At 39.6% G+C, this 15,040-nt stretch overlaps 1 long non-coding RNA gene across 2 annotated transcripts in view; it reads left to right on the top strand.

Moving 5' to 3' along the window:
• Positions 1 to 15,040, top strand: part of LOC136709159 (uncharacterized) — a 117,395-nt gene that overhangs the window by 73,074 nt on the left and 29,281 nt on the right. The window contains exon 8 of one of the 2 annotated variants that reach the window (XR_010804451.1): positions 5,953 to 6,082. The exons of the other annotated variant lie outside the window; for it this stretch is intronic. This is a non-coding gene — a long non-coding RNA (uncharacterized lncRNA). Of the gene's footprint in view, positions 1 to 5,952; positions 6,083 to 15,040 lie in introns of those variants that run through there. 2 annotated transcript variants of the gene reach the window in all.

Below are 15,040 nucleotides of genomic sequence, written 5' to 3'. Positions count from 1 at the left end.
GTGTTCTCCCTGTGTCTGCATGGGTTTCCTTCTTCAGTCCAAAAAACATGTTGGTAGATGGATTGGCGACTCAAACGTGTCTATATGTGCAAATGTGTGAGTATGTGTCACCCTGCGAAGGAATGGCGCCCCCTCCAGGGTATGTTCCTGCCTTTCGCCCAGTGATTCTGTGAAGGCTCTGGATCCACCGCGACCCTGAACTGGATAAACGGTTACACACAATGAATGAATGAATGAATATAAGTATAAAATCACAACAAAATAGTATGTAAGAGAAGGCCATTTGAAAAAGTTTTGTCTTTAACTGCTTCTTAAAAGAAGAGAGAAATTAGCACATATGCAAATATACAGGGATATATTTCCAGAATTCTGACCCTGCAAATCAAAAAGCTCTGTCACCAAAGGTGCGTAACCTTTAAGGAGGGAGCTTAGTCAACAAAGTGAAGAGGTGCAAAGCACGCAGAGATTTAAAAACCAGAAGGAGAATATTAAACTGAACACAAGTGAAGACATTTAAGTCGATGATAAATAATAATGATATATTACATTTATTAGGGCTAGCCCGGAATATTTGGATATTTCTTAGTTGGGTAGGTATTCGGTTTATAATTTTGAGATTCGGATATTCATCACATGTGGCGATAAAAGCAACCCTCCACTCCACATGTATTCAGCCTTGTCAACATAAAAGTCTTGAAAGACGCCTAACACCCTACAGCAACCTACTTACAACGAAGCATGGCAAAACTACACTTCAGTTTGTCAGCTTTACACCTCCAAGAAGCTCTGGTTAATTTGTGTACACTCTGTTCCATTAGTGGCACCGTAAAGTGCATGAGTTAGCGAACGACCCAGCGAGCAGAGCCATGCTTGGAGCCAAAGTGCAGCTTTAATTTTTACAGCGGGTGATGAGAGCTGAGTTTCTGAACAATAGAGCTGACCCCAAATATTTGGGTATTCAGATATTTGTTCACTGGATTTGTATTCCGTTTCTAATTTTGAGATTTGGATTTTGTTGGATAAAAGTGATTATCGATAAAGGCAACACTCCACCTGTATTCAGACTCATCAACATAAAAGTCTTTGTGCAAATGAAGCCTTAAACAAAGTCATATAAAACAGCCTAACATGCTAAAACAATGAACTTACAACGAATCGAGGCGACGCCACAGTTAATTTGTCAGCTTTGTGCCTGAAATTAGAGCACCTTCACTCAAACTGGTTAAACTGTGTATACTCTGTGCCCTTTTTTAGCGAGCTAGTTAGCAAGTTAGCAAGCAAAACCACGCCTTGAGCCACAGCGCAGCCTGGAGGGAGGGATATGAAAGCAGGGGTCGGAAGCGGATTTTATTGATGACAACAATATACACCACCCCACTCTCTGAGTATTTGAATATTCACTGAATATCCCGGCCGAAGCTCCAAAGCCCAAATAAATGGTAGTTGAGACAGCCCTAGCAATTATAGATAATAGTATTCCAGCTTGAATTTCATATTAAAATACAGACACGCGTGTACACGTACATGATTGTTTGTATTTTTATCACAAGATTTCAAATTGGGCAGCTTTGGCCTAAAGGGATTGGGCCCAAAAGGTCACAGATTCAGTCCCCACAACAGCTAGCAAAAACTGAGGGCAGGGTAGTGAATGAACAACGCTGTCTCCTCCCACAAGGTCCATAGCAAGGTCCATGCTCCCCAGGTGCTGGGTAGGGTGCACACCGCTCCAGGTGTTGTGCAGATTCTTTCTGCACATTTTGTTTACACTCTTCCACCCCGTTCTTTGATGGTCAGGATCCCCACAGGGCCATCACAGAGCAGTTACCATTTGGGTGGAGGATCATTGTGGTGGTGTGATAGCATGTGTTGCGTTCATATGAGTGGATCTGACACAGCTGTGCTGCTGGAGAATCGAAACTCTGTGTCCACTTACTTTCCACAATGTGTGACACACCTACTTTATTGGACCACCTTGTAGTAAAATCAGAAACAGCAGCTCATCTGTTGCTGCACAGTTTGTTGTTTGTCCACTAGTCCTTCATCAGTGGACAGTGAATACGGCCCACCGGACGCTATTGGCTGGATATGTTTTGTTGGTGAACTGTTTTCAGTCCAGCAGTGACACTGAGAGGCTTAAAAACTCTAGCAGCCCTGCTGTGTCTGATCCACTCATACCAGCACAATAGGCACTAACATGGCAGTGTCACTGCAGTGCTGAGGATGATCCACCACCCAAATCATATTTGCACTGTGGGGTTCTGATTATTAAAGAACAGGGTGAAAGAGAACGGCAAACAAACAGTTATAAAGATAGAACTGCAAAGTGTTCCTATATGGCCAGTGGAGTTGAGAATATGGGCATTGATTGTACAAGGTGGTAGTCATAATGTTTCGGCTGATCAGCTATATACTATGTAAATGACCAAAATACAGAAAGTTAATTTAGACTTCTGTTTTGTCTCTATATGGTCATTTATTTAAAGATGTATGTTTACAAAACAACAACAGTAATAATACGTGGTGTTGTGTTTTACATTTCTTTGCATGTTTCATTGAGCTCTACAGGAGAAATAATAAAAATGTGAGGGATTTTTCTGTTGTTTTGGCAATATTTCAGTTAAAGACTGCTAGAGTATGGTGTGGAAAGCAAACTATTCCACTGGACTGTTTCATTTATGGTCACAGTCAACGTGAAGGACTAGCTGCTTGTTAATTTAGAATCCATTCATAGTGTTAGCAGTTTTTATGTTGCGTGCCAAGATACATATTCACTCTGGGTATATGCACACAGGCACTTTGTCTTCCTTTAACATGGCTCAATGCAGAGAGTCGTATTCTGCGTAGCCATAATTCACATCCTTCTGTAGTTTATTTCTTTGTTGTCAACCAGGCAGTGAAGGATGGACTCTGCTTGTATTATCAGTCTTTGTTTAGTTAAAAACAGATGCATCTTCAGTCAGTAATGCGTTCCTCAGATTGTTTGGTGTCTGTTACAGCCACTTTGGATTGCACACAGTGCATTACATTTGCTACTATGGGTAAGGGCTGTTGTTAGTTACACACAAGGGACTTTGCTAAGCAAGTATTTTAAATAAAAATGCATAGTTTTATGCTTATCACATAAAACATGCTAATGCCTGTCATCAAAACTACATTCCATGGTCCAGTCAAGCGGAGTTCCCATTCCTTCCATGAGCTTAACAATGGCTCCAATACAGAATTGAATTTATATATGCAGTCAATGATGTGTATAAATGATGATATCTAATGTATTTTATAGTAACATTATGGTGTCTAATCCTAGCAGGTTTCAGAAAAGGAACTAATTTAAGGAAAAATAATAGTTTAACTGTGTTCTTTCATGACAGTGTTTTTTTTAAATATTTGTGACACAAAGACTAAGGTTTGATGTGATCACAGTGATAGGTTCATAAACATTGCTGTGCATTTTACTTGCCTTAATTATTCTTTGTGTCTTTTGGGAAATGTATAAACTTGTCACCTGTTTCCAACCGTTTTTGAGTCTGCTGGCTTGCAGACTCCATCTGGGCCTGTATTCCAGTCAACCATATGTCCACACCTACACTCTGAACGAGATCCTGCTGGAATGTGGATAATATCCGTATGTGGGACACAAGTCAGTGTGATGTTGAGAAAGGAGCTTGTGGTTGAATGTCTTATTTTGTATGTCCTGCTTTTGACCATCAGCATCTAACACTAGAGCTGATGGTCATTCTTCATGGTGGTTTGAGGAAATCACTGTAGCTAAATGGTGGTCCAGACCCTTGTCATGACCACAGTGTTAGTATTGTGCTGAATGCCCACCCTTTAGTTGTAGCAGATCTAGGTTGGATTAGCATGTGTTTGCCTTGACTCCGTCTCCTTGTTTACTTTAATGTTCCCTGCCATAAACGGCCCTTCCAAAGGCGCCCCACGTGCGTTCAGTCGAAACATGTTCTTGGGTAACGGCACTTGGCTGCGGATAAAAGTAAGTATGGAAGTCAGGCGTGACCTAGCAGGCTAAAAGACCATTAAAAGTCTTTATATCCTTAAAGTGTGGGCCCTGCATGAGCATAACCAGTGCATAGCGTTTCATTCGTGCACTTTCCCCAATGAATATTTCTTTTTCACGTAATGAATTAGCGCAGTATATTTATACACGTTCTGCTCTTATTACTAAAATGAGTATCGTTTTTTTTGTCCTCATTGACTACATTACCTTAAAAAAAAAAACAACAAAAAAAGACTGAATAGATATTTTTCTCCTCAAAAGATTACAGAAATTTCGGAGAAAAAGCCACTAATGGCATTCAGTCTACTCAGTTCTTCTCCCATCTTGATTGCCAGGCCACAGTTATGCCCGAGAAAGTAAATACATCATACAGAAATCATCTGGCCAGAACAACAGGCCATTTCTTGGTTGAGAAAACATAATAGACATGAACCACACTGAAACATTTACCAGGGGAACTTCCAGAGACCATTTTAGGGTGATGTCCTTTGTGTAACTACATATATATATATATATATATATATATATATATATATATATATATATATATGCATTGTTTCCCAAAAAAATTTTCATACAGTAGTGCCTTTAGCTTTATCATTTACAGCTATATTACATGATAATACAGCTGTATAAAGCACTGACACAGTATATATGACAAGTTGTTTCTGTTCTAGTTCAGAGTTGAACTAAAAACTAACAGCAGTGTTGAGCTAAATGCTACATATCATTCCTCTGTTCTTCTCTAATTTCATCTTTGAGTTCTATGTTTAAAGTAATATAATTTTTTTTATTATTATTTAATTATTGATTTACTGTGAGTGCCAACTTCGTTAATAATAAATGTTTTACTGTCTCAGAACACATAGGCTGTAAAGCTCGGTTGAACAGTGGCTCTTAAGCTTCTCCAGAGGTGTTCTTGTTAAGTCAGAAAGCTCAGCCGCGTTGGCTCAAGCCCACGCCGACTCCACAGGAGGAGACGTGTTAATTAATCATTTGTGACTGTGAGCGTGCCAGCGCTGCCGTATTGCAGCCAAATGGGCCCACAGCTACCTCCAACAAAAACACATGCATGTGTGCCGGGTACACACATTTGTCTGGATGAACACATTGCATTGACATGCAAAGAAATGCCTGATTTTCGGAGAGATTTTGGGCCATGTTGTTGTCTTAAAGTCAACATCAAAATCTTTCCCTTGGTATAGGAGAGTATAGACCCAGACTGGAAATTAGAGGAATTCATATAGAATTTAGCATTAAGAGTAAATTTACAAATGTAAATGAGCATGGCTGCTAGCTGTTAACAGTGATGTCAGAGTCAAATTAGTAGCTGCTTTCAATGAGAGGGTGTGGGGGGGTGGAATAATCTATTTTGACATATCTGATAATCTGTATAACAATTTTTTTAAATGAATTTGAACATCTGCATTTGCTTATTTTATTATTTATTCATTTATTGTTTAATTATTTGTGCTGCAAAATCATTTTTTTTTGTCTCAGTTCTAAATTACAAACATCTGTCAGATTTCGTCATGAAACACACTGACTGCTGAAATCAAAACACAATCCCTATACGTGTGCATCTTTAGTAGATGTTAATTATATCTATTTTCATACATGCTTTTTGTGAAGCACTACACAGCTACTGTGTACCCTGTTTACTACATATGTGTTATTGTGCATATCCTGTCAGCACTGTAATGAGAGAATAGAAACTTCCAGTTGTAGTGTGTGCTATCCAGATGTCATGAAAAATATGTATGTTGCATGTTTTGGACGGATGCCACTAGCTGTATGACTTAAAGTGAATGGTTAGCAGTAGTAAAATATTTACTACCCTTCAGCTGGTGAAAAGTATTTTCCCCCATCTCTCTTTTTTCATTTAAGGACAAAATACGCATTGCATCACGTAAAACAGGCGTTTTTGTTGTTTGTTTTAGAAATGAGGTTGCCAGACATGTGGTTCCCCACACTAGATGCCTGTTGATAGGCCAATGTCCTGCAGCGTTACTCCAAATGAACATCTGAAAACAGCCACACTTCCAAGAAGGGATGGAAAAATTGAAGAGGAAAAATATAGCTGTTGCACATGAGCTAAGCCATACTGACATATACATACAGATCACGATTTCCTTCATCCATCATAGCACAAAGAGCAACAAAGAGGCTAGGACAGTGAACAGTAACAGCTGAGATGTGCTTAAAACTACAGAAACAGTGAGTGATTCAAAGCCATTGTTACTAATATGGCCTAGACATTCTTTCATTCTCTGTAACCACTTATCCAGTTCAAGGTCGCGGTGGGTCCGGAGCCTACCAGGAATCACTGAACACAAGGCGGGAACACACCCTGGAGGGGTGCCATTCCTTCGCAGGGTGACACACACTCACATTCACTCACACATATGGACACTTTGAGTCACCAATCCACCAGTCCAATGTGTTTTTGGACTGTGGGAGGAAACACATGCAGACACAGGGAGAACACACCAAACGTCTCCCAGACAGTCACCCGGAGCGGGAATCACACAGTCCCTGGAGCTGTGTGACTGCGACACTACGTGCTATGCCACTGTGCCAACTTTGGCCTAGACATTGGCCCTGCCAATTTTACAGATATAACTTTAGTTTTTAAACCTTAAAACATTGAGCCAATGAGCTGGAACTTACTGCTGCAAAATGTTATTCTAAAGTAAATGAATATTTGTGTTTTGTTACATTGAATACATTTCATTGATTTATAGTTTCACACTGCAATTTAGCAAGTGGACTAAAGGACTTTTCATGCTATTCCTACGTCCTGTTATCATCACCTTTACCCATCCTTGTCCTTAATTGATTTGTAGAGGGGCGTGCCTCTGATATTGGCACGTGGTAAATTCATTGCATAGCTAGAAACATTCTACAATTCACTCTTTACTACTATTTATCTGTGGCTCAAATCAAGAACATATCTTATGACACAAAAAATATATTGCTTACATACGCAGCGCTTAGACTGTGTGGTTACCAGATTCTTATTTGCATTTTCAGTTCCATCATGAACTCATTTGAACTCTTCGTCCCAAACCATACACAACTGCACTGTACTACACTGCCATTCTAATAATGATGCAAATGTGGAACTGCAAAAAATATTATATCGAATGATGTTTACTGTTCACTGTTGATGCAGTTTTTACTTAAAGGGAATGTCTATGACTGTGGGGAATTGCAGTTCTAAGCTCTGCATCTTTTAAGGTGGAACTGTATGGTTGAGGGAAAATAAAGACTTTCTTTGTATGTGATTGAAGTTTAACTTGTCTGTTTGTTTTTATCCACTGTTTGAATTACCACATAAACCCATTTGTAACTGGAGTTGTTTAGTTTTGTAGTAATTTCAGTAATGCAGTTAGCCATCTCCAGAGTTTGGAGACAATTCCACCTTAAGTGATCCTCATTTTAGTTCATGCTTTTCAATGTATTGAGCTCTCTGTTGTCCAAGAAACTCCAGATGCCTCTGCCATGAGCAGAGAGAGAGAGAAAGCAAGCCTAGTATACAAATAAGCATAGAGTATTTATACCTCCTGTAATGGGTTCAAATAGGTCCAAAAGGTGTTTTTCACACTGCACACAACCAAACATTGGTTCAGTTTGATCTGGACCGAGGCCGGTTTTCTGGTCAGACCTATTTTGGTTTGGACCCAACTGAAAAGACTGAAAGTCCGAACCAAATAAGGTATGTGTGAAAGCTCCCTGAAACTGACACACTCCCTCGTTCATTTCAAAGTGGTTGTGATTAGAGGGAAGAACAGAGTGCTGGATGGTGACTGTAGGGGTATAGTTGCAGGTTTGTTAGATTTTGATGTTTCCCTCCCACCAAAGTTTACCTCAGTCCTCACTGCAGGTGTGTTTACTGTCCTCTTTCCTTCACTGAAAGAATTCTCTCTTTGTCTCTTCCCTCCTTCCCATCTGCGTGAGTCAGCAGCAGAGGTGTGCTTTACCAGTAAAAGCTGTCTTCCATCTGAGAAACTGAGCAAAAAAAAACACACGCATACATACACACATATACACACACACAAACTCATGCTTCGAATAGGAGGTCACTGCCAGTAATTGCTGCAGGGCTGCCCTGTCTCATCTCACACAGTTTAAGGGTTTGACTGCACTGTTATCAACAGGTGTGAGGTGCTGTTTTTGGACGGAATGGCCAGTTTTAGAGGAAACTCCACAGAAACTTTAGAATACAGTTGTTTAAAATAAACATGTATGTAATATAGTTAACTTTTAACTGATGTGTAATGGCATTGACTAACATTATTGAAATATCAGTTAGGGCTCTGAGTCTGGATTATATGCTTAATCAGACAGCAAACATGATAAAGTAGTTAGAAGTAAAATGGGCCAAAAATATTGGACAAATCATGCTTATCTTTTAAGATTTCATAATATTACTGAATCAAAATAAACTATGAAGACCTTTAAAACTCCCATCATGTGCTTTTAGACAGATTTGTCTGTGTGTTTATCAGGGTGTTTCAGGAGACCAGTAGAAGAAATAAAATGTGTCATCATGCAGACAACTGCTGATTTATTATGAAGATAAGTTCTGATCAGCTTTATTTACAGTAGATTTAATATAGATATCATGTTAAAATGAGGAAGCTCTTGTGTGATTATTCTGGTCTGTGGACTCTTTAACCCTCAGACAAGGGAGTGGTTACATAAACGGAGGGCTCTCACACTCACTTGAAAGGCAGTTTGATATTGATCCTCAAAGGATTATATTGATGACTTAATCAGATACCAAAGTACTGATAGCCTATTTCTGTATAGTATCAGAACAAACACCACGTTCTTGGTGATCACAAGCAGGAGCACACAAACCTGCAGACAAGCTGATAACTCTTTTTCAACATGCCGTTTGATCAAATGTGGTCAGTCATTGTCCCTCTAGAAAGATCAGAGAGCTCTTTATATAAGCTCATCCTCCTCATTGCTCGAGACCACTGGGATGGAGGGTAAGAACTGGGGGAGCATGGCCAGACAGACTGGACTTCAGGCTATCTTTCAGATAAGTGTGAGATAGAATCTGGTAATGAAAGCCACTCAGAGAACAAGCTGCTGCGATACTGAGAAAGTCAAATAATCCAGTAGCTTCTTGGTGGACTAAAATGAACTTATGTCTAGAGGATCAGAGCTCTGATACCCTGCAGAGAGAGAATTCAGCTGAAAGGGAAGGACGTCTGCTTAAGAATGGGGTCTGATTTTGCAAATTGTGAACATATTAGCATTACATGACAAGCTATAGATTAATATAAATAAACATTTGTCAATATGGGTTTCACTGTTATATTTTTCAGAACATTTTACAGCTAAAGTGATCTCATCAGTCTCTTTCCACTGGAAAGGTTTAGAATATGTTCATGATTGTGTCACTCCAGAAGGGCTAGGAAAACACACTATACCCTGAAATTAAGGCTATTATTAAAAGGTTTCCTGTGTTTCCTTCAGTAACAACAGTGAAAACCTCTGTTTTGGACATGATCTTGGAGTATTTCTGTCAGGTTTTGAAGACATCCACCCACAAAAACATCAGTGAGGGCAGAAACTGATGTTGGATGATTAGTTCTGGATCTCAAGCAGGGTTTCAGCCTGTGTTTGGCATTAAGCACCAAGCACGAACGCGAGGATTTTAGGCTCATGTGTGTGGAGTGAAGATATATATATATATATATATATATGGTTACTACTTCTCTAGGGAGATTTAAATTCCCTTAAGAAAGCCTACAACACTATGTCCTTCATATTGTAAGTAAACCACAGATCCCAGTGACCTCATTGAATTATATTTTTGAATAGTTCCTGACATTTGAATAAAGATGACTCTGAACTCTTTATGATTACTTGCATAATCAGGAAACAAATTAATTTCACTTGATAGAGTAGTCAGAATGAACGTTGTCATGCATGACTTTAAAGATTTTGAAATGCTATTGCATAAAAATAAACGCTGATGCCCATTCTCGTACATGTACTTCTTGTAACCCGCCACTGTAAACCTTCTCTCTGCTGAGTCTGTCCCTCTGGCTGTCTCTTACCCAGCTCCACTCGTATGTTCTTGCTCTGTTTGCAGAAATAAAGAAATGCAGCACATTGCAAAGGAAGGTGCTCTCAGCTCTTCATGTGGGGAATGTACAGAGGTGTTTTCTCTATAACTCACTTCCTCTCTGGCTTTGAGTGTGCTCGCGCATTGTGCTTTCTAGGCATGTTTTTTTTGGCTTCGATTTTCCTGTCTTTTTTTTTTCTGAGCACTCCTTTTTGCACATTGTATCCTAATTTTGTCTTTCTGGCCCTGTTTACACTTGCCATTGTCTTCCCACCTTCATGATCTGATCACTATGACTGGATCGTTGTCCAGTGAAGATATAGTGCGCTTGCACTTGACCTTGAATGCAACTTCTGCATCCAGATACAGATTGGATCTTGTTTCCCGCACATTATTCCAAGTAAACCTTGAGCTCCACAGCCTATTATTCTCCATTCTTACAGAGAGAGGGTAGGTACAATACTGGAAAATGAAGGTGGAGCGGCAGGATATTTGGTTAGTGGATATGCTGCATTTTATATTTACATACACATGGACATGTTTTTATGCAGATCTGGTCGCCTTAGGATAAGGATTTTGATCTGAACATATTCTGATCAGAAAGGAGGTTACACACACATTCTAAATGCATATACATACATAAAAAGCTAAAGAATGCCTTTTAATGCCAAATGTAAACAGGGCATCTGATTAAAAAAATAATTAGGGCTGCAACCAGTGATTATTACATGGTTTACTCAAATAACAGATCCATTATGTCTTCTGTGGCTTCCTCTCACTTTTTCTCTTTCGTAGTTGACGAGTGGAAAAAGCCTGTCCCTGAAACCTGGAGACATGAACCATCGTGACATCAACAATTTGTGGAAATATAGTGCAAACTAACAAATTTGTTAATATAGTAGGGCAGTCTGGATTACAAGGGTAATACTTAAGCTGCATTTGCATTATGACAGTAGATGGACTAGAGAAATCTGGGTATTCCATGTCCTCGAAATGAGAAAGTACGGAAAATTTCTTCCACCACCAGCGGCAGTGGCAGCAAACCACAGTGGTCAGTGGAATGTTATGTCAGTACAGCTTTTGCGGTCAACCGTTGCACTGGAATAAACAACAATATATATTTATTTATTTACTTACTTACTTACTTAAAGTTTAGGTGGACACATCAATGTACAAATAACACATTCCTCCACCAAAATTGAGGCTGCTCAGAGCACCTTTTCAGGATGAAACAGTAGCCATTACTTTGTAGTAGCATATAAACAAAGAACACAACATGGCATACATGACCATATACATCCATTGCTGAATACACTAATTCAGCTATTATTAAACAATACATGTGTTTCACGTAATAGATTATTTTACAAAATACCCTGTATTACTCTTTTTAAGCAAATCAACATCAAATGTTTTAGTTCTTTGCATTACAATGGTTTCAGTGACTGATCTACTTCCATTATACCTACCAAGAGTATCAATCTCAGCTCTAAAAGATTCTTTCCTGTGGGTTTCTTTCAAACCTCAAAGTACTGGTGAGAGCAGTGGGTGGTGGTGTGAGTGTGTTTTGCTTATTTAACCAAAATAACAAATCATTCCATAGATCCATCTCTCAAGACTTGTATGCCCTGAACAGTGACATTTAAATGCCTTTTCCAATTCGGGTGACAGTACATTAATTGACTTAATTTATAACGGCAAACTGTTTCTTGCTTGCCTCATGTATATCACTCCTGCTTCGACAACTCCGGGTTAATAACAGAACTGTCTTACACAGCACCTCGTCCTCAATACACTCCTCCCCTTAGTCCATAGTAAAAGCTCCCTGTCTCCAGCCCTTTCCCCTCCCAATCCTTCAGAAGAGGAGCTTAATTTGATGGCCCTCGTAACAGAATTAAAAAGCAATTAGCGTCCAGTCCCTCCATTGGCAAAGGAGAGAGGGCCCACCTGTGGTTCACTTTTTAATTTGGTGAAGTGCTGACTGTTTATCGAAGCGGGGGGACTTTGATATACTGAGTTGATGGCAAATCCTGTTAGCGGAAACTCCACAGTCGCTGCAGAAGTCTCCTGCCGACCAATTTCAATCTAATCCTCTGGTTAGTAGGAGGACTCTCTGTGTAACAAATTATTAGGGGTGTCATCTGGCCCCACGATGTGAAAGCCCTCCCTTGCTTGCGCGCAAGACGAGATAAACGGAGGAGGAGCAAGAGCAGAGGGAGAGGGAGAAGGAGAGAAGAGGGCTTAATTAAACTTGCCTGATCCCTGTTATTTGTTGAGAGCATAATTGTTGTAGCGTCTGCCCTCTTAAGACTTAGAATACGTCTCTCCAGAGAATACACAGTTTACACTGGAGGCTTTTAATCTGTTTATAACATTCTGATTTGTTTTGTTCCTAAAACTTCATTTAAAATCTTTCCTTTGTTGGTATTCATTAGGAGAAAGCCCCTGTCCCTTAGGATCTTATCTCAGAAGCTCATGTACACTGCAATGATGTCCAGTCTTACCAGTCTTTCTGGACATGACTGAGTTTTCTAGACCAAGGGGCATGTGTTTTACTTGTAATCCTGCGGGTAGGGTGTTTGACCTTGCGTGACTTTTGACCTCCCATTAAACAGCTGTGGTCCCTCAGGCTCCTCTGTGTCAGTCTTCTCTGTGTTAGATATGAAGTGTTAACTACCTTGAAACACCTCTTCTCCTCCTGTCCTCTGTGTGATGAAGCCTGAAGGAAGAAGTTGTAGATCATGTTCCGATGACATAACGGCCTTTAAACTCTCCTGATTTCCATATACCAGGTTTTCCCAGATTGCCCTGGAGGTGCACTGGCACAGTATATGTTTTTGGGTTTTTCTGCTTTTACACACTTTTTTCAGGTCAAGAAGGACATACTAATGCATGGAAAACACAACAGTGCAGGGTAGTTTCTCGAGGGAGTATTTAACAATAAAAGGCCCTGATTAGCTGGAGACAAAAGTTTCATTTTGTCAAATAGGAATGTGCTTTTCCTCTGCTATTGGAAAATCTTGACTTTTGGTGCAACTGTTTGAACTCTAATGTTAGATGTAGTAGATATAATAGAGATATACTACACGTTTGTATACGCATCATGGCTGCCTCACGTATCCTGTGTCCATTTGGTGCGTCGGTTGTGCACGCTCTCAGAAAATACACAAGGTGCAGTACACCCACCCATAAAGGGTAGGGGCAGTGGGGTGATCACCAGCATCACAATGGTGGAAAGTTTAGTAAAAGTCTGTGTGAAGCCCTCTAGTGGAAGCCTCCAGTTACAAGTGTAGCGTGCAGGAAAGTATTTGAACAGTTATGTTAACAAAGCAGACAGTTGTCTATGCGAACACACGACCAAACAGCAAGTATATCTCTACCCTAAGATTATTTTCATGTTGGATCTTGAAGAATTGCTCAGGTGAAAATCAAATATATATAGTTTTCCACTCAGTCAACCAGCTAAAACCCAACATCTGTTACATTATAGTGGTCACCCCCCCCCCTCCCCCATGATTTAGTGACACATTGTGGAGGTGTATATTGGGATTTTACAGACATGTGCTTCTACAGAAGTGACATATTTTCCTGGGAAGTACATGGTTATTTTAGCAAGAAAATGCCAGGCCTCATTCATTTGCAACAAAAACTGGCTTCACATGTGTAGAATGTGTGTGAGTATCCTCAGTTCTCAAAGGTGATGTAACACAGTCATCAATGTGTCTTTGACATATCTTTCACATGCATGCATATCATTCAAGCTCACACAAGCTAGATTACAATTGTTTCTGTTTATAAATATATCATTTCATTTAGCCTTAGTTACTCATAAAATGAAACAACAGAAATTGCGAAATATACTCTGTAGCACCATGACACACGTGCACAATCAATGGTCAGTCAGAGTTGATTATGCATGTGTGTCATTGGTGCTACAGAGTATAAGCTGTATGCTGATGATTAATTTTTAAATGAACACCAAGTCATACTTTTTTCCTAAACCACACTGTGTGTGAACCTGGTGACACAGAAAATTACTCAGATGTTTATGTAATTCCTCATGTAATGAATCTTGTAAATGGTTAATTAAATAGTTGCTTTCAGATTTAACAATACATAAACCAAACAGCAGACCTGGAAATTATAACTCTGGACGTCAGTAGTTGAAAAAAATCTATTAACAATGTTTTAAACCATTTTAATTTGCTCACAATTGTAGGAGAAAAAAGTGGGGAAAGGTTGTGGTATTATTTTCTTTTAGCCCCTCTGTACTTTCACTCTGAGTGATACACAAACATCAACTGTGATGCTGACATAAACTGCCAGACTGATTCACTGAGCTAATCATTGCTTCTGTCTCTGTGAAAAGCAGAGATGAGTCCTGAGTGCTAGGAGTGGAGCTGTCTTCATGCTGTGTGTGTAAATCTACCTGAAGGCTGCCATCGTCAGCTCACACACCTGAGCCAGCAAGCCCCTCAGGACTATAATTACCAATGCTATAATCAAGCACAGCTGGTAGAGCTGCTCCCCATGAGCAGGGAGAAATTTCTGATCAGCCGTTACTAGAGAGAAGAACACAGGTGTTGGCTCAGTGACCCGTGGGTTAACCTGGATTTGCAGAGGGTGAAAGAACTACTTCTCTTTGTGCGTCTCTTTAAAGCATTGTTAAATGTAACTGTTGCAGTGTAAACATGGTCAAAGAGATAAAGATGTGAATTTGTACACTAACTTTAGTTCTCACCCAGCTCTCTTTTTTTTATTGTGTGTATATGAAATAAAATAAGATGTTTAATGTATAATGTGAATAGCATTATCTGTCCTTGTTTTGGAAAGAAAAGGAGACTGTGTCCACAGGCAGCAGGATATGACATCACTTTAGTTTTGAGTAATAGTAGATAACAAAGTGACACATTCTGATTTTGTGTATAGATATGAATATG

The sequence above is a fragment of the Hoplias malabaricus genome, chromosome 11 (genome assembly GCF_029633855.1).
Source record: "Hoplias malabaricus isolate fHopMal1 chromosome 11, fHopMal1.hap1, whole genome shotgun sequence".
NCBI classification, from domain to species: Eukaryota; Metazoa; Chordata; class Actinopteri; order Characiformes; family Erythrinidae; genus Hoplias; species Hoplias malabaricus.
This window is presented reverse-complemented; position numbering and strand designations above follow the sequence as displayed.